This window comes from Bufo gargarizans, chromosome 3, assembly GCF_014858855.1.
Source record: "Bufo gargarizans isolate SCDJY-AF-19 chromosome 3, ASM1485885v1, whole genome shotgun sequence".
NCBI classification, from domain to species: domain Eukaryota; kingdom Metazoa; phylum Chordata; class Amphibia; order Anura; family Bufonidae; genus Bufo; species Bufo gargarizans.
In genome coordinates, this window is record NC_058082.1 from 164,935,623 (window position 1) to 164,956,919 (window position 21,297).

Genomic DNA, 21,297 nt, shown 5'->3' on the forward strand with positions numbered 1-21,297 from the left:
TACCATGTCCCATTTGAAGCCCCCTGTTGCACCCCTAGAATAGAAATTTCAGAAAAGTGACTCCATCTAAGAAAGTACACCCCTCAAGGTATTCAAAACTGGGTTTACAAACTTTGTTAACCCTTTAGGTGTTCCACAAGAGTTAATGGCAGATGGAGAAACAATTTAGAAATTTCTATTTTTTGGAAAATTTTCCAATATAATCAATTTTTTCCAGGAGTAAAACAAGGGTTAACTGCCAAACAACACTCAAAATGGGTTGCCCTGATTCTGTAGTTTGCAGAAACACCCCATATGTGGTCGTAAACTACTGTTTGGCCGAACGGTAGCACATAGAAGGAGGGGAACACCATATGGGTTTTGGAAGGCAGATTTTGCAGGACTGGTTTTGTTTATACCATGTCCCATTTGAAGCCCCCTGTTGCACCCCATGAATAGAAATTTCAGAAAAGTGACTCCATCTAAGAAAGTACACCCCTCAAGGTATTCAAAACTGGGTTTACAAACTTTGTTAACCCTTTAGGTGTTCCACAAGAGTTAATGGCAGATGGAGAAACAATTTTGAAATTTCTATTTTTTGGAAAATTTTCCAATATAATCAATTTTTTCCAGGAGTAAAAGAAGGGTTAACTGCCAAACAACACTCAAAATGGGTTGCCCTGATTCTGTAGTTTGCAGAAACACCCCATATGTGGTGGTAAACTACTATTTGGCTAAACGGCAGGACATAGAAGAAGGGGAACGCCATATGGTTTTTGGAAGGCAGATTTTGCTGGACTGGTTTATTTACACCATGTACCCTTTCAAGCCCCCTGATGCACCCCTAGAGTAGAAACTCCATAAAAGTGACCCCATCTAGGAAACTACGGGATAAGGTGGTTGTTGTTTTGGGACTATTTTAGGGGTAAATATGATTTTTGGTTGCTCTATATTACTCTTTTTTGAGGCAATGTAACAAAAAAATTAAATTCTAAAATTGTTTCTACATTCGCTATTTAGTTTTGTGGAACACCTAAAGGGTTAACATAGTTTGTAAAGTAACTTTTGAATACCTTGAGGGGTGTAGTTTCTTAGATGGGGTCACTTTTTTGGAGTTTCTAGTCTAGGCTACATCAGGGGGGGCTTCTAATGGGACATGGTGTCAAAAAAAAAACTGTCCATCAAAATCTGCCTTCCAGAAACCGTATGGCGTTCCCTTCGTTCTATGCCCTGCCGTGCGGCTATATAGCCATTTACGACCACATATGGGGTGTTTCTGCAAACTACAGAATCAGGGCCATAAATATTGAGTTTTGTTTGGCTGTTAACCCTTGCTTTATTACCGGCAAAATGGATTTAAATTGAAATTTTGCCCAAAAATAGGTGTTTTGGCACAGTTTTTATTTTATATTTTTAACACCGTTCATCCGAGGCGTTTGGTCAAAAGTTATTTTTATAGCGACGACTTTTACGCACGCGACGATGCCCAATATGTATGGCTCTCAGACTTTGGACACACTAAGCAGGCATCCTAAAACTGCGGCCCTCCAGATGTTGTAAAACTACAATTCCCACTATGCCCTGATGATGGCTGTAGGTTGTCTGGGCATGCTGGGAGTTATAGTTTTACAACATCTGGAGGGCCGCAGTTTGAGGATGCCTGCACTAAAACTAATATTTTTTGGGGAAAGAAAAATAGTTTTCGTGTCTCCAAAGTCTGAGAGCCATAGTGTTTTATGTTCTCTAGTGAACTGTTGGGGATTATAAAAATTTAGTACTCCATGGAAGTGTGATACTCCCTGAAGCAATTGATAATGCAGAGGCCCGGATGATCGGGGCACGTGTCACACTGAGTTGTGGTGTCCTTCCGTATCCCCCTCTTGTGACACACTCTGCACTTTTTTTGGGTTCGTCCCTTCTTTCCAGTATGGGGGACCACACCTGGAAAGTGTTGGCCAGGGACGATCCGGGCGCCTCCAGTTCCCGAGGTACTCCGGCCTGCTCTTTCCCGGTCCGAAAAGATCAGGTCCTTGAGGACTGCCTCATAGAATTGGAGGAATGTCCCTGTGCTGCCAGCGCTTCGGGATAGTACACAAGAGTTGTACATGGCAACCTGCACCAAGTAGACCGCAACTTTTTTGTACCATGCCCGGGTTTTGCGCATGGCGTTATATGGCGTGAGGACTTGATCAGAGAGATCAACTCCTCCCATATACCGATTGTAGTCGACGATACAATCGGGCTTGAGGACCGTTGCCGCGGTACCTCGCACAGGGACTGGGGTGGTGCCGTTACCGTGGATTGTGGACAGCATAAGGACATCCCTCTTGTCCTTATACCTGACCAGCAACAGGTTTCCACTGGTAAGTGCACGGGTCTCACCCCTGGGGATAGGTACCTGGAGGGGGTAGGCAGGGAGGCCGCGCTGATTTTTCCGCACGGTCCCACAAGCGAACGTGGATCTGGCGGCAAGGGACCTGAACAAGGGAATGCTGGTATAAAAGTTATCCACGTACAAGTGGTAACCACTATCCAGCAGTGGGTACATAAGGTCCCACACGAGTTTCCCGCTAACACCCAGAGTGGGGGGACATTCTGGGGGTTGAATACGGGAATCTCGCCCCTCGTACACACGAAATTTGTAAGTGTACCCTGAGGTACTCTCACAAATTTTGTATAGCTTCACGCCATACCTCGCCCGCTTTGTGGGAATATATTGGCGGAAACTGAGTCTCCCCTTGAACGCAATGAGCGACTCATCAACCGCGACCTCCCTTCCAGGTACGTAGGCCTGCTGAAATGTGGCCCCAAAGTGATCGATGACCGGCCGTATCTTATACAGCCGGTCATAGGCAGGATCACCTCGGGGTGGACATGCTGCATTATCGGAATAATGCAGACATTTCCGGATGGCCTCAAACCGGTGACGTGTCATGACCATACTGTACAGTGGGGTCTGGTACAAGACGTCCCCACTCCAGTATTGTCTGACACTGGGTTTTTGGACTAGACCCATATGCAGCACGAGGCCCCAAAATGTCCTCATTTCGGCTGCACTGACCGGCGTCCAGCCACCGGGTCTAGCCAAAACTGAGCCTGGGTTTTGAGCGACGAACTGTTGGGCGTACAGATTCGTCTGCTCCACCATCAAATTCACCAGTGGGTTACTGAAAAAAAAACTAAAATAGTCTATTTCAGTAAACCCCACTGTGGGAATCTGGATTCCAGGATTGCCAGCGAAATCCGGAATCTCAGGCTCAAAGTCCACTGGGGGACACCAGCTAAGTTCATCGGCAGGGGTCTCCGGTGGACTTATTTGGTGGGCCGGGAAACCAGTACGAACCCCAGGGCGGCTCGTACTAGGGTGGGCCACAGGATCCCTAGCATGTGGGGCCCCTGGCTCCGCCTGGCGGCGTCTCCGCCGCCTTGGTGGCTCATCGTCATCCGATGATGATGAGGAGGATGCGGATGATAAGAGGAACGTGGGGTCATCCTCATCCTCACTGGGGCTCTCAGAGTCGGAGGCAATCTGGGCATATGCCTCCTCGGCCGAGAACACCCGGCGGGCCATGGGTGTGTGTGCGTGTAGGTGTGCGTGTGTGTAAAACTTTATTATATGTGCGTGTGTGTGTGGGCAACGGGTGTTCGCGTACTAAAAAAGGCAAAAAAAAAAGGGCAAGTGTTAGGAAAAAAAAAAGTTAAAACTTGCTGATCAGCGGTACAACGCTGATCAGCGGTCGGTGGGGTGTGGGGCGGGCGATGCGCTAACAGTGGACGGACGCTAAAAAGTGCCGGCCAGTCAGCGCACGCAGAAAAAAAAAAGTGGTGGTGAGGAGGGGGGCTGGTGGGGGGTGGGGGGGCTGGTGGGTGGGGTGGGGGGGGGCAAGTGGCAGGGGGGGGTCTGGGTTAGGGTTAGATGGATAGATGGAAGTTTGGATAAGTTTTTTTTTTTTTTTTTTTTCCTAACTTACTTTTCCCTTCTTTCCCTGCCTAACGGTGCCTCTCCCTCACTGACCCTAACCTACCTGGGTGGCGATGGGTGCAGGAGGGTGATGGATGCCGATTAGGGGGACACAGGAGCTGGTGCTGGACGATGCTGCCGGGTGCTCGTGCAGAACAGGAAGAGGAGGGGAGAGAGGAGCGCAGGAAGTTTGAATCTCGCGCCTCTCTCCCCTGCACCAATCAGCACCCTGGACAGCAGTGTTCAGCACCAGGGCCAGCACCGCCTCCTCAAATCCTCGGACTGCGATTGGTGGTGTATAATTACGCCACCGATCGCAGTCTTTTTCCGGTTCATCGGGTCACAGGACACCCGAATGGACCGGAAACGCAGAAAACCGCAGGTCTGAATTGACATGCGGTTTTCTGCGATCGCCGATACGGGGGGGTCAAATGACCCCCCCCCCCTGCGTTGTTACGGGATGCCGGCTGAATGATTTCAGCCGAAATCCCGTTCCGATTAACCCCCGCGGCGCCGGAGTTACGGTTTTAAGTCAGGACGTACCGGTACGTCCTCGGTCCTTAAGGACTCGGGAAATAGGGCGTACCAGTACGTCCTCGGTCCTTAAGGGGTTAAAAGGCAGGGCTTGAATTTGAAGAGAGTCTGTCAGCAGTTTAAGCCCCTCAAATCTGCTGACTTCCCTATGTAGGTAAAGGGAGGAGCAGCATAAGCATACCTGGAGTTACGGTCATGCAGGTTACATGACCAGAAAATCCAATATTTAGGCCTAGGCTACACGGCAACTTTTTGTAGCACGACTGATTGATTTTAACTATTGAATGTCAGCTGCAGTCCACGAGATTGCATTCATCTGAATGCATGCATTTGGACTGCAGCTGTAGTTAAATTGTTAAAATCAATCAGTTGCGCTACAAAAAGTTGCAGTGTAGCCTCACCCTTATTGAAACTGAAGGGACTATCTCCATGGCACCTGCGAACGTGGCACCAGGGACATTAAAAGTTGGATTTCTTGCATGGCTATCACTATAGGTTTGCTTACAATGTTCCTCTCATTACCTCTATAACTCTCTCAGCAGTTCTGAGACAGAACCTGCTGACAGACCCCCTTTAGAGAATGATTTAGAGACACTACTAAACTGAACTTGTATAGTACACCATGAATAGTGTGACAACAAACAAGTAAAAACAAAAATGTTTTTTTGCACCTCTCGCCCCCAATCTATATGAAATACTCATTTATAATTACCTTAAAGAGGTTGTCTGGTCAGTTCTTGTGTATCAACATAGACAAGTCAGCAGAGAACAGCTGTACACCCAGGAGTTGTCGGAACAGGAGTGGTGGAAGATTGTCAAGTATGTCTTTTTTTTCACTGCATTCGGGCCCTGCGTAAAATAATAAATCATTCACACAACCCCTGTGAAGAGATTGTCCAAGTGCTTAATGATGATGACTTATTCTCAGGATAGGTGATAAAGATCAGATCGGCAGAGGTCTGACTCCTGGCAGCCAGTTGAGTAGCGCCACGCTGCTGCAGTCCATTAGATAGTAGCCGTGCTACTATCCAATGGATTGATGGCTGATCCTGGGGATAGGCCATCAATATCAAAATCTTGGACAGCCGCTCTGAGGGGTAAAGCCTTTCCTATATATTTTGATACTGTGCTTTGTGACTTTACAATTCTCTCCAAAAGTTACAAAAAATGTATCAATAAGTAGCTTGACTTCCTATCAAAATAGCCCTAGTGTGTATGGGGGTGCTTGTCACAGATAGTAACATGAGATACACAGAGGTCCTGATAGGGTTAAACATGGCTAACTGAATATGAATGTGAGATGAAAGCAAAGCGATTCCTTGATTTTTCTTCTCACATTATAGTGCAGGGGTGATTCATGGCTCCAGACAGAATTCAAGACACAGTTAAGCACAGGCTGACCACAGCTGCCCTGGATCCACTTGTGGCTACATAAAACTTGCAGTGTATAGAGATTTCTAAAAAGTCTGTCTTAACTCCTTGTCCTGAGCATGTGACAGCTTAATACCTGCATCGTTCACAGTATCAGAGGAAGCAAACTGTAAAATACTCAGCAAGCACTCTTCCCAGAGTCACGAATCCTCGCTCAGCACAATCGGACCTGCCCGCCTCAGGGTCGGAGGTTATATGCTTTTGGAACAAACAGGAACTGACCTCACAGAATTATTCTTTTAAAAAGGCACATCAATGTTCTTCCAATGCCTTGTCTCCTGGGGGCATGACCTACACTCACTGGCAGGTTTGCACCCTGGGCTATAGAGATCATAGCACACAACTGTAATCTGCCTATTAATTTTGAATCTATGGAAAAGTCGACCCTGTAGCCAGCTGCCACAGCACATTGCTAAAATTGGCTCATAGCAGTTGTCTCTCCCATGGGAATGCAGTAGTAATCTGGGAAACTGAGGGTTTCATAATAGAAATATCTAGTATATAACACATGTTGCAGTCGTATGGCTCTGGGTCAGAGAGGTTACTAAAAGCGCGCACTAAGGGTCACCTAAAATGTTAGAAAACGACTTTATTAGGTGGGGTACAGTAAATGCATTGGTCTCAGGGCCAAAATAAATCCTGGCAGCTGGTTGAGTAGGCCACGGTGCTGCAGTCCATTGGATAGTTCTGGAATAGTTGGCCTGGAAAAGAATAATTTTAGTTTTCTAAGCGCTCATGGTACCTGTTTCGCTTGGTACACTAGCAGGACATCAGCTGCTTACCTGGCCACCGGGGTATACCTAGCCTTTCCGCTTCCTGAGGGAAAAATTGAAATGCCCCCTTCCCCTCCATCCCTGATCCCCATGCCAAATTCTCAGTCAAACTCCTCCCCCCAGCCACACTGCTAAAAACATATTTGGATGGACGAAACATACAGGAGAATAAACCACTACATACCTATTACATCCAGTGATGTCTTCTCTGATATAGACATTCTCTTTCCTGTTCTTCTCCATTCAGATGCCTGTAGTTCTAATGCCCCCAAACGTTATAACCCCACCTGTAGTGCCCCCTATAGTATAAAGGCCCTTGTAGTGCCAGTATGTATAATACTCCCTGCTGTAGTGGCTCAAGTATTTATAATGCTCCCCCCATAGTGCCCCCAGTATATATAATTTCCCCCCCCTGTAGTGCCTCCAGTGACATCACTGAGACCTCCTGTGCTGGGTCTTGCACAATGACATAATCACAGGAGACCTAGTGTAGAAGGGCCAGATGATGTCATCGCAACCTCCTGTGCTGGTCTACCGCCTAACGGCCGGAGGACTGTGAGGCTAGACAGCGGGGACAGGTGTGAGATGCTTCAATACACCACTGTAAACTGCCGCCCCCTCAGAGGCAGAAAAGCAGCCGTCTAAAGCAAAATTCTCATCTACCTCATGGTAAATGCGGCCCTGGTCTTGACCCTGAAACATTTCAGAAACACATAATGGATACACTTGAACAAACCAAAATGTAACAAAATATTATGTTTATTTAAGATCTTGGAGCCGCTCGCTGTGATTAATGGAATAAATCAGGAGTATAGATGAATAACTGGCCAGTTGTGTAGATGAACAGGATATTACTGTATTTACGTAGCTGCACACCACATTATTGAAATAGAAGTTCAGTAAATTATTTGCATACAAGTATCTGCTGTGTGAGATCAGAGGAACGGAGAGGACAGTAACTAGGCCTCTAGGAAACCTATTTTGGTTCTTTGTAGAGTGAATTGGCCACAAAGAGAAAAATTATTTTTATATCTTTTAAAGGAATATAAAAAAAATGCATGTTTTTATATAATTTAATTAGACATAGAAGAATGTATGGGATTAGTCACAACAATAGACAATCACAGTCTGCTTAAACCAATAACACACAAAGAATTAAATGTTACCATGTTTTTATTGAACACACCATGTAAACATTCACAGTGCAGGTGGAAAAAGTATGTGAACCCCTAGACTAATGACATCTCCAAGGGCTAATTGGAGTGAGATTTCAGCCAACTGGAGTCCAATCAATGAGATGAGATTGGAGGTGTTGGTTACAGCTGCCCTGCCCTATAAAAACACACACCAGTTCTGGGTTTGCTTTTCACAAGATGTGAATGATGCCTCACACAAAGCTAGAAAGGGTTATAAAAGTATCTCCAAAAGCCTTGCTGTTCATCAGTCCACGGTAAGACAAATTGTCTATAAATGGAGACAGTTCAGCACTGTTGCTACTCTCCCTAGGAGTGGCCGTTGTCACGGCTGAGGATGGGGAAAACCCTCAGCCGTGCGGTATCAGCAGATGGATGGTCAGAGCATGGCCAGGACAGGAATCAGGGAGCAGGTCACCTCCTAACAATCCCTAATTCTGATCCTGTCTCCTAGCCTGTATGAGCCGACCCTGATGGTAGGAGGGCTCATACTCCGGAACCTGATATTCCTGCTAGCCCTCAGGGTGGCCCTGGACTAGGAGCTGGGTAAGACTACCTGTTCCTCCTAGATACGGACGAACAGGAGTTTCACTGGCCAAGCTATAAAGACAGGGGAAACAGAAACAGACATATGGCAATGGCAGGTAAGTGAGACTAGTACCACACCTACCTGCCACCGACACAGAGCCTGGAACCCATGTATAAGTGCTGCTGTCCACAACAACACAAGGGACACAGCACACAACACACATCACACGGGAAACCATATGCTGCAATAAATAAAGACCAAAGAAATATCTACTTAACACCATACATAAAGCTTATGACCACAAGGGTGGCCCCCACTGGCATATGGTAACACACAGGCGGATGACTCCAGCTTACATAGCTGAAGTACCCCACAGACTACTACTCTCAGCAGAGGCTAAATAGCCCATGTAGCCACACCCACACAGACACACCCAGTGATCACACACACAGAAGGGAGTTAACCCTTCAAACACAAGGCAAGGGAAGACGGCCACTTAAAGGGGAAGTACACACATAAACACACACTTCACCTGTTGCCGCGGGCAACGGCATGCGTGGCAACCATGTCCTGGGGATCAGCCATAGGGCTGAGACACTGCCACCACATGCACACAACACCACACGTTGCCACGGGCAACCAAGTGAAGGAAAGTGTCACAAAACACACCATAGGCTATGACAGCCGTCCTGTAAAGATGACTGCAAGAGCACAGTGCAGACTGCTTAATGAGGTGAAAAAGAATCCTAGAGTGTCAGCTAAAGACTTACAAAAGTCTCTGGCATATGCTAACATCCCTGTTAGCGAATCTACGATACGTAAAACACTAAACAAGAATGGATTTCATGGGAGGAAACCACAGAGGAAGCCACTTCTGTGTCCAAAACAAAAACATTGCTGCACGTTTACAGTTTGCACAAGAGCACCTGGATGTTCCATAGCAGTACTGGCAAAATATTCTGTGGACAGATGAAACCAAAGTTGAGTTGCTTGGAAGAAACACACAACACTATGTGTGGAGAAAAAGAGGCACAGCAGACCAACATCAAAACCTCATCCCAACTGTGAAGTATGGTGGTGGGGGCATCATGGTTTGGGGCTGCTTTGCTGCGTCAGGGCCTGGACGGATTGCTATTATCGAAGGAAAAATGAATTCTCAAGTTTATCAAGACATTTTGCAGGAGAACTTAAGGCCATCTGTCCACCAGCTGAAGCTCAACAGAAGATGGGTGTTGCAACAGGACAACGACCCAAAGCATAGAAGTAAATTAACAACAGAATGGCTTAAACAGAAGAAAATACGCCTTCTGGAGTGGCCCAGTCAGAGTCCTGACCTTAACCCCATTGAGATGCTGTGACATGACCTCAAGAAAGCGATTCACACCAGACATCCCAAGAATATTGCTGAACTGAAACAGTTCTATAAAGAGGAATGGTCAAGAATTACTCCTGACCGTTATGCACGTCTGATCTGCAACTACAGGAAACGTTTGGATGAAGTTATTGCTGCCAAAGGAGGTTCAACCAGTTATTAAATCCAAGGGTTCACATACTTTTTCCACCTGCACTGTGAATGTTTACATGGTGTGTTCAATAAAAACATGGTAACATTTAATTCTTTGTGTGTTATTAGTTTAAGCAGACTGTGATTGTCTATTGTTGTGACTTAGATGAAGATCAGATCACATTTTATGACCAATTTGTGCAGAAATCCATATCATTCCAAAGGGTTTGCATACTTTTTCTTGCAACTGTAGGTTGGTTTTACCCTACTAATCCTTGTGTTGCTGCACTAGTAATCCTGTAGTTTCCTGTTCTGCATAAATCTCTGATCTTGGAGAAGTCTATTATGTCACAGCATTTCCATTTTGTAAGATATTTTATACAATCCTCGATCAGTGGAATGGGTCTTTTAAAGGGGTTTGCCCATGAGTAATGTAAAAAAATGAAAATCAGACGTATAGTACATATCAACCTATTTCTAACACAGCTAGGACCAGCCCTGTACCTCACATGGATCCAGAGATAGTCCCATTCATTGCTCCAATTGCGCTGCTAGATTTATTTTAAGCTTAGGGAGCATGTCCTTTCTCAAGGGTGTGTTCTTTCTGCTGGCAGTTGAAGGATGGAACTGTGCATGTGCTTCCATCTCAGTGAGCAGGACAAAAAAATTAGAAAAACAGCACACTGCAGGTGGCGCAAAACAGAGAGATTTCATTGAATAACTCATTAGCTATAATACATTTTTATTGCATACAATTAAAGTATTAATATTCAGGTGCTGGTTTGAAAACTGTTGAATATTTTTCATGGGACAACCTCTTTAAAAAATGTGTTAATGCTCTTGCTAATTAGACACCATTAGAGCAGATACTATATTTTATTAGTAGAACATAAAATACAATAAGATACAATGTGTAAAATGTATTCTTTCCATATAAAATATGAAACTTAAAAATAATGTAAAAAGTAAGCAGATGGTTGCTTCTAAAACCATGCTAGGCATTGGTCTGTATGACCTCTCTATACACCCTGGGTCTTTTGGGTGACTTCATTCTGCCGCTTGCACCTGATAATTGCTGTTTATTTTACCTGTACCGAGGACACGCTCTCCTGTGTTTTCCGAGGCAGGTTTCCTTTACCCAGTACAGGAGCATTGTGGTTGCTGTGAGAGGAGACCACTTATAAGTGAGTGCTCTAGATGAAGTGCAATATACAAACTCCCTGTTCAGCTGAAAACATTCATTGTCTACAGCACATTGACTCATTATTTGTGTAGCACTTTGTATCCCTTTAAACACAAATGATCTATGTACCCTAACCATTTCCTCAATGTCATGTATACCTCTTATACTCTGAGACCGAGTGAACAAGTCAGTGTTTCATACAGTGTGTTGTGGAGCTTGTAGACCACACAGAGCCCTAGTATATACATAGTCTTGCCAAGGAGCTCATTGGTTCCTCCATGCCACATACATCTGCAAACCAGCAATTACTCTACACAGAGGTCATTCATCCTGGAGGCTACAAAAAACGAATGGAAACAGTTCCCACACATTTTGACATGACAGATACTCGGTTTTATTGTATCCCTACATTGAGATCAGATATGTTTCTTGACGATCTTGGGCCCCCAGTGGAAAAGTTATGCAACCAAAATGTCAGTACAACTCAGTTACAACATTGTGCACTTTAATTGTGGTTCCTCATTGGCCACATGTTGTTGTGTTGTAGAGAAGTTAGTAATAATACCCCTCAAAATAGGGGTATTATTACTCAAATTATTACTACTCAAATCTCTGAAATTACTCAAGCATATGGTTCCAAGGTATAAAACCCAAAGTCCAAGTCAACTTGGCTTGCTGAATGGTGAAAGCATGTATGATGTTCATAGGCTTTAATAAGGCTTATGAAAAGGGATTGTCTTAGTAAGATAACCACTGTTAAGGTGCTTACATGTAATAACAAAGACTTTTAATGTTGCCCAAAATACTGAAATAATAAAGTACTCAGTTTTCTATATTTATATGTAGAATTCCTTGCTCTCATAGTTTGGGTCCTCCATAACATGTCCTGAAGGTAACATGAGTTGTCCAATAAATCATGTGCCAAGGGTTGCGTGTTGCTCGTGAGGAGCCAACCAACTCATCATGTAGACAAAGGTGAGGTGGAGGGCTCGAAAAGTTGCTGCACAGGTAAGGAGTTGTAATGATAAGTATCTTGATAACTTAATGTAACATGTTGGAGAAATCTTTTTTATGTTTTTATTATCCCTGGAAAATCCCATTAAATCTTTAGGGATTAAAAGCAGGTATAGAATATATATACAAATCCAATTCATAAGCCAAGTGAAGTAGATGTCAGCTTTGGAGGAACAGCCGTACCAACGTTAAGTCAAGGGCTTCATACGATCAGGAACACCTTCAGAGAGACATAAAGTACTTTTGTGAAAAAGGATATTGGCAAGTTTAACTTAATGGTCTGAGGATTTAGTTGACTTATGCGGCTTCAGATTCAGGATCAGGGACTTCCAGGCAAAGACCTGAAATCTTAGAATTTTTCAGCATGTGTTGTGAGATGCTGTGAACCTGCCCTTATAGTAACAATGTGAGAAAATACTCAATAAATTCATATCTGAAAATATTTAAAGTATTTTCCAAAGACCTTTGTATGTGGAGCCAGCACCATATATGGTCCATACATCTGGTAAGAACACAAACAACAAATATTTATTGGTAACCTTTGTGACATAGCAAGGGGTTTTGTCTGGGAAGGCAGGAATTTTCCTCCCAACAATGGCGGCTGGGCTGATTTCCATCCAGGTGAGATCAAATACCGGACCAGAGTTTAGTGCCGGTCTGGGTTTTGGCAGCACCTGGCTGTCTTTTAAATAGGCAGCTGGGCTCAGAATCAAGGTCTCTGTCTTGGGATCTGAGGCATGGTGCCGTACTAGAGGGCTGAGAGCAGCATGCGGGGAAACAGGCTCCCAAATCCTGTTGTGAATGCTGAAAGAACCTGCTAACAAGGTGACTGTTTTTGTGCTTTGGACTTTCCTTTGTGTGAACGAACACTAAGACTGTCAATGTTGCTTTGTTTTTTCCTCCTGTGTGAATAAACACTGAAGTTTTGTTTTACAAACTGTTTCTTTTGCCTCTGTTCTGCGTCCGCTTACCCTGCCTACCAGAGCGAATTACCACAATTGGTGGCTTGGAGCGGGCACAAGCAGTGAGGCTGGCGTAAAACGCAGAAATATTTTTTCGGGTACGGCTGGATGTCCTGGATTAAACCAGCTAAATTTAAACCTTTGTCACGTGACAAAATGAAGGCTGTAATAAAAGCTCTCATGGAGGCTAATCAACACCAGCAAGAAACAAACCAGCTGCTGTTACAACACGTAATGGCTTTACAGACAGAAAGAGCGTCCCAGAGTGTCCATGATATCCGGAAAGCGGTCCGTGCGGCGATCCCTAAGATGACACCATTAGATGACGTCGAAACGTATCTGGCGATGTATGAGAAGGTAGCCACAAGGGAGAATCTACCCCGAGATCAGTGGGCTGAGGTCGTCGCTCCGTTCCTGACATCCGATTCCCAGCGAGTGTATTTCGACTTGCCGGACGACCAAGTGGCCATCTACCAGAGAGTCAAGGGTGAGATTCTGGCAAGACTGGGGGTGAATGTGTTGGTCCAGGCCCAGCGGGTGCATCAGTGGGGGGTTTAAGCCGGCTGAGCCCTTGAGACCCCAGTATTATAACTTGCTTAATCTTTTGCAAAAGTGGCTACAGCCTGACGTGCTGAGCCCCACTGCTATGCTGGACCGTCTGGTGGTTGATATGTTCTGGAGGGTTTTGCCACCCCCTCTCTGGCAATGGATTGGCCAGGTATCTCCAGGTAATGCTCTTGAGATGGTCGACCTGGTGGAGCGCTATGAGGCTACCCGGAATCTACAGGGGGGTTCTTTTGGGAGGGGGGTAGTCAAAACCCGTAACTCTCCACCCCAGACCCGGCGATTTATACCCACCTGGGATGTGCCCCCTGTGGACCCAGCTCCGATAATCTGCTGGCGGTGTCGGGAGCCTGGACATGTACAAGCTGTCTGTCCACATCAGGTGGAACCTATGGACATAAACTATTGCTTCCGCCAGTCATTATATGCTAGGAAGCAGTGTGCAGCGGGACTCTGAATCACCTGTGCCAGGTGGAGGTGGAAGACACTCCAGCGGAGGCTCTGTTGGACTCAGGGAGTCTGGTGACCCTGGTAAGGGTTCCCCTGGTATGGACCACTGAGTATACTGGCCGGAAAGTTGGGGTCATGTGTATTCATGGAGACTTAAAAGACTACCCCACTGCTATGGTGTCTCTATCCACGGTTTCCGGCAGGTGGACCCACGAGGTGGCTGTCGCCACCTATCTACACTATGAACTTATAATAGAGAGAGACTTCCCGGGCTTGCCAGCACTGTGGCCTACTACGGGAGTGACTGATACCCATGTGACAGGGGTAACCCTAGAAGAGTGGCACAGCTCAGGGGGGAGACCAGAACCCTGGGAACCTGAGTCTGAAGGGCGGTAGGGGTGACCTCTACTTCGGTGGAAGAGGGGGAGACAACCCCGCTAAGTGTAATGGTGGGAGACACGGAGGACTTGCCGCCGGGTCCTGAGCTGGCAGACCTCAATGTCTCCGGGGATCATTTTGGTCACGCCTAACATCAGGACCCAACCCTATGCCAAGCCTGGGAAAATGTATTAATAGTAGATGGTGAACCACAACAACCAGGGGCAGAGTCGTGTTCCCCAGTTTTGTGGTTCATCAGGGTATGTTATACCGGGTAAACCAGCTGTGAGGTGAATCTATTGAACAGTTGGTGGTGCCCCAGGCTTATCGCAAACTCGTGTTAGAGTTAGCCCACCAGCATGTTCTCGGGGGTCATCTGGGAATGCAGAAGACACAGGACCAGATACTACAACGGTTTTACTGGCCCAGTGTGTTTAAGTGGAAGAGGTGGAAGAATTCTGTAAGTCTTGTCCGACCTGCCAGGGAACTAGCCCCCAACACATTTTTTGCAGTCCCTTGGTACCTCTCCTGATCATCGAGGTGCAGTTTGAGCTAATCGCTATGGACCTCTTAGGCCCAGTACCAAAGTCCACTAGAGGACAACAACACATCTTGGTCATCCTGGACTACGCCACTCGGTACACAGAGGCGGTGCCACTGCGACATACATCGGCGAAGCTTATAGCTAAGGAGCTAATGGAGTTGTTATCCCGAGTGGGGCTACCTAAAGAGATTCTGACTGACCAGGGGACCCCTTTGATTGCCAAGGTCATGAGGGAACTCTGTAAGTTGCTGCATATCAGACAGTTACGGACGTCCGTGTACCATCTGCAAAAGGTTCAACAAAATTCTAAAAACCATGTTAAAAAGGATGGTGTCTAAAGATGGGAAGGATTGGCAGAGTTTTCTAGGGGAAGAGGTTCTGGCCCCTCTGCCTGATGCAGGGGAAGCGGTTGCCACAGTAAAAATTGCTGACAGCCTCTCCTCTTAACAGGCTCAGGAAACCAGGGAGTTCATTAGTCAGAACACGGATGTGTTCTCGGACCTCCCTGGACGCACTTACGCAATCCAGCATGACATTGTCACTGAGCCTCAGGCCAAAGTCCGGTTAAAGCCATACCGGGTACCCGAGGCTCGGCGACAAGCCATCTCGGAGGAAGTGCAGCTCATGCTGCAGCTAGACGTCATCGAGGAATCTAAAAGTGAGTGTTACCCTTCGGTCTGCATGGATCCCATGCCACTTTTCAATGTCTAATGGGCTTCGTCCACATCAGCTTATCTGGATGATATTGTCATTCACAGTACCGACTGGGAAAGTCACCTGCCCAAAGTACAGGTCGCAGTGGACTCCCTTCGAAAGGCTGGTCTAACAGCTAACCCAAACAAATGCGCGATAGGGTTAGAGGAGACCAAATACCTAGGGTATGTCATTGGGCGCTGAGTCATAAAACCCCAAGTAAACAAAATAGAGGCGATAAGGAATATGCCCCGACCTGTCACCTCTAGGCAAGTGAAGTCATTCCTGGGAATGGTGGTCTATTATATGAGGTCCGTCCCCCATTTTGCCACTTTAGCGGCTCCGTTGACAGGGCTCTTGAAGGGACGGAAGTCCGTGATGGTCTGCTGGAATGACCAGGCTGAAGAGGCTTTCTCCGCTTTGAAGTCGGCCCTGTGTGGGTCCCCCTGTGTGGGTTTTGGTGACGCCCGACTTCAAAAGGGAGTTTATAGTACAGACCGATGCCTCCGAAGTAGGCCTTGGTGCTGTACTGTCTCAGGAAGTCCACGGGGAGGAGCATCCCGTTGTCTTCCTCAGCCATAAGCTCACTCCAGCCGAGACCCGGTACAGTATAGTGGAGAGAGAGTGCCTGGCCATCAAGTGGGCACTCAAGTCTCTCCGCTGTTATCTGTTGGGGAGAAAGTTCCGTCTGGTGACCGACCATTCCCCTTTCAAATGGATGAGCCAGGCCAAAGAGAGGAATGCTCAGGTCACCAGATGGTTCTTGTCCTTGCAAAACTTTAAGTTTACAGTAGAACACAGGGCAGGCCGGTTACAGGGAAATGCGGATGCCCTGTCCCGGGTACACTGTCTGGCGTGTGTTCACCCCCTCAGGGTTGAACAAAGGGAGGGGGGGGGTATGTGCCATAGCAAGGGGTTTTGTTTGGGAAGGCAGGTATTTTCCTCCCAACATGGGTGGCTGGGATGATTTCCAGCCAGATGAGATCAAATACCGGGTCGGAGTTTAAGTGCCGGTCCGGGTTTTGGCAGCACCTGGATGTCCTTTTAAATAGGCAGCTGGGTTCAGAATCAGAGTCTCTGTCTTGGGATCTGAGGCATGGTGCCGTACTAGAGGGCTTAGAGCCGCATGGGGGGAAACAGGCCCCATAAAGCCTGTTGTGGACGCTAAAAGAACCTGCTAACAAGGCAACTGTTTTTGTGCTTTGGACTTTCCTTGTGTGAACGAACACTAAGACTGTTAATGTTGCTTTGTTTTTTTTTCTCATGTGTGAATAAACACTGAAGTTTTGTTTTACAAATTGTTTCTTTTGCCTCTGTTCTGCGTCCTCTTACCCTGCCTACCAGAGCGAATCCTCACACCTTATAGTTGAGGACTGGTCTATAAAGGGAAGATTACATACCTATTTCCTAGCGCTAGGCTCCTTCTTCACTAGGCCTGCTCCATTGGGCTCCCTCTTTGTAAACATCTGGTTTGACATAGTTGCGGCCAGTGATTGGCTGCGGAAGATGGCCAGTTCCGGGTCAAATGAACTGGGCTTACTAATGGCACATATGCAGTTCTGTTAAAGAAGCCGATGCCCACAGAAGTTCACAAATGAGATTTGAAATAGCATCATGATGACGTCGGGAGGTTAGGCTAGGCTAGGAGGTGGAGAGAAGAAGAAGAGGGGAGGAGCGGGAGGGCTTAGCTGTGCTCTTTTATTCCTCATTATCATAATTATAAAAAGCTGATTTTAATGGTCAAAAGAAGAGGAAGCAGGAAAAAAATATATATTTTGAAAACACAATTGGAGTTACACTGTGATGCAAGGGGTTAAAAGCAGTCACTGGTGGTGACAGACTCCCTATAAAGTTTATATGCAGGGCCTACAGAAATGCATGACATAAATGAGACTGAATGATGTCGAGAAGTATTCTAATTTCTTATATTATTGGGGCATTTGTCCAGACGCGCACTGGCCATAAACTCTACAGGGAAATTTCTCAGGAGGCCAATGCCCAGAGGGGAAGCACTGGAAGCACCAGGTATTTACATACCAGGCCAGCAGCCACAGGTCCACCACCTGAATTCAACTGTATTTCTGTCCTCAGGATGGTGATACAGTTGAATACTGCAGCAGATCATGGTAACCCATGGCCCTCTACCTCGCCATTCACCCTCATAGGCCACAGGCCACTACATGAGGCAGTGTACAAATGGTTCAGGGACGCATATTTTAGGTCACAGGCTAGAATAGGCCTGAAGCCTGCACCTCAGACGACGGCTTGGAACAGGACTCAGGTTTTCTTTTTTCTTTACTTGGCCACTTGGGGAGAATACTACTAGGGGCACTATAGTGGTCATTACAAGGAGAAGTCCAGACAGCATGCTGAAAGTAGGACAGGCTTGGTGCTGTGGCCCACAATTCACCTCCTACGTCCCTGCTCCATATCTCAATTTGTGATAACTGAAGGAGGAGGAGGACAGAATGTGGAAGCTATTGATGGCCACCACAAAGACATCTTCTGGGGCAATATTTTGTGCTGCACTATGGTATTGCTGACCTCGCTGTTTGCTCCATCTACTTGTGTTGCCCTTTCCTTGGTCTATTTGGACCTACCTACAACATGGGGACCACTTGTACGTTTTTTCCAGTTCCTAGTCTGCTTTTATATTTGTAACACGTTTCAGATCTTCAAATATAATTTATTATAAAACACAGAGAACCTGGGTGATATAATCTACCACCAGTCTTGTTGATTCTGTGTGAAAAGTATTTCACAAAAGAAGAGCTCTGTGTTCGTGACATGTTCTCAATGGTTACACAATCCTTATGTCACAATGCCCCCACGACCCAGCAGATCAGTGCTGTGGGATAAATTAAAAAGAGGAACTGGGAATAGGTGCTGGTAATGGTGCTGACAGATGTTTTGGTTCACAACAGGCCCTTTGACTTCTACACTCAGTAGGATAAAGGCATAACCTCGCCTGCCCCACCATTGCTATAGCAATCCGAGCCTTTGAAGCCAGTGACTACTGGAGTACGATGGAGGAGTATGTTACATGCAGGCAGTATTTAATCTAATGCACAACTTCCTGGAAGGTGGCACCAAGAATGACCTCATTAGAGTAATTCAAAGTCATTATGAAGTGTTAAGATCTATATTTTCATCTTTCTCCCGTCTTTTTTTTCTTTCTAAAAACCAAAATGCTGCAACATGTGGTATATCATATAGGTTGACTTTTATATGAGCTTAGCATCCAGCAAATATATAAAACTGATGCAAACAACTGAGACTTCTGTATTTTACAAGCAGGAGCGATCATCAGCTAGTGACCGAACACAAATTCCCTTACTGTGATGCTGTCAGCAAACTCTAAACCTTCACTGGTGGTCTAAAGTTTAGTTATGGAGCCAGGGCTGCAGATTTAAAGGGGTTGTCTGGGATTAGGGGGAAAATGCTTGATTTTACAGAGAAACAGTTCTATTCTTATCCATGGGCTCTCTCTGGCATTGCTATTCACATAAAGGGAATCTGTCAGCAGTTTGGGCCATGCCAAACTGCTGACAGCGCTAGTTAGAAGCTGGGTAAAGCAGACTAAACATACATTTTTTGGAGCTTTTATCATCTGGAGCAGTGTAAATATGAACTTTTTTTCTCCACGATTCTGCTTCTTAAAGAGGTATTCTGGTTGGTACACGTTATCCCCTATCACAAGAACCCCCTGCAGATCCCCTGAAATGACCGGAGGGTCCGATCACATATGTGCTCGGCCGCTCCATTAATTTCTATGGGAGGTCTAGAGATAATGGAGTGCTGTGCTCGGCAATCTCCAGAACTGCTATAGAAATAATGGAGTGACCCCCACCGATCTGATAGTTGTCCCCTATTCTGTGGATAGAGGATAACTTGTACCAACCAGAACTCCCCTTTAGGGTCCATTCACACATCCGCAATTTCGTTCCGCATTTTGCGGAACGGAATTGCGGACCCATTAATTTCTATGCGGCAGCACAATATGCTGCCCGGATCCGTAAGTGCGGATCCGCACTTCCGATCCTGAAAAAAATATAACATGTCCTATTCTTGTCTGCAATTGCGGACAAGAATAGGCATTTTCTATTAAGTGCCAGCGATGTCCACGGATCTGCAAAACACACTGACGTGTGAATGGACCCTTAAGAGCACTGGAGGCAAATCTTCACTGTAAAGTGCTCTCTACATTGAGCTGCTTCACAGCCTGACCCTCTGTTCTAAGTGATAGCTATAGTGGTCTCTTGGGTGGATGCTACAGCTGTCACTCAGAGCAAGGGAACGGGGGGCTGTGGAGCAGCCGAATGCAAAGAGCACTTCCCAATGAAGCTCCTCCTCCCGTGCACTTCTGGCCCACAATCTGGCAAAATAAAAGTTTTATTCAGAATAATCTTATCTTGATAATGAAAGCTCCTCAAAAGGTATATTTATACTGCTGACAGACTCCCTTTAAAGAGGACCTGTCTGCTCTTTGTACATGCCTGTTTTAGGGTACTTTCACACTTGCGGCAGAAGATTTCGGCAGGCAGTTCCATCACCGGGAATCCGGACGCAAACGGATGGGATTTGTCAGACGGATCCTAATGCGGATCCGTCTGACAAATGCATTGAAATACCGGATCCGTTTCTCCGGTGTCATCTGGAAAAACGGATCCGGTATTTATTTCTTTCACAGATTTAAAGGTCTGCGCATGCGCGGATCGGAAGAACGGATCCGTCAATGCGGCAATTTTAATGCCAGATCCGGCACTAATACATTTCAATGGAAATGAATGCTGGATCCGGCATTCCGGCAAGTGTTCAGGATTTTTGGCCGGAGAAAAAAATACAGCATGCTGCGGCCAAAAAACGTAGAGGGGCTGAACTGATGCATTCTGATGCATACTGAACGGAATGCTCTCCATTCAGAATGCATTAGGATAGTGTGAAAGGGCCCTTAGATGGAAGTAACAATTATGGAACATCTTTGCTTAGAACTCTGTTATTTCTCCTAGACATTTGTGAATACATGGACAACACTAACATTAACTGGACAACGGCAGTGTGGAGGGTTAAACTCCCAGTTGTCAATCTTTTCATACATTTCTAAGAAGAATAACAGAGGAATGGCACAATATAGAACTCTGAGAAAAGATTATCCAGAATTATTTGCTAAACTGGAATAGTCGTGGACAATCTTGGAGAATCCCTTTACATAAACCAAAAATAAAATTAAGCAGAGGCAGGGGGGGTGTAAAAAAATGAAAAACAATCACAAATTTTCTGAAAGACAAGTTCCTGGGCTGTGGCTCCTGTCCTTGCCATTTCCTTTCCCTGCCAGGCCAGAAGTCATATACTGCTACCATTCATGTGAATGCTGCATCGCATGCTGCCCAAGCTTAGCGGTCACAGGCAGTTCTTAGTGACTGTTTAGACCAGTGATTGGCTACAGCTGACACATGCATGGGAGCAGCATGCCATCACTTCTGGACCGGCAAGGATGGAAAATACAGAGAGGACAAGAGCCACAGTGCTGGAACGGCGGGCTTCCACAAGGCAAGTGACTTTTTAAAAATGTTTACACCCCCCTGTTTCCTCCTAATTTCTAAAG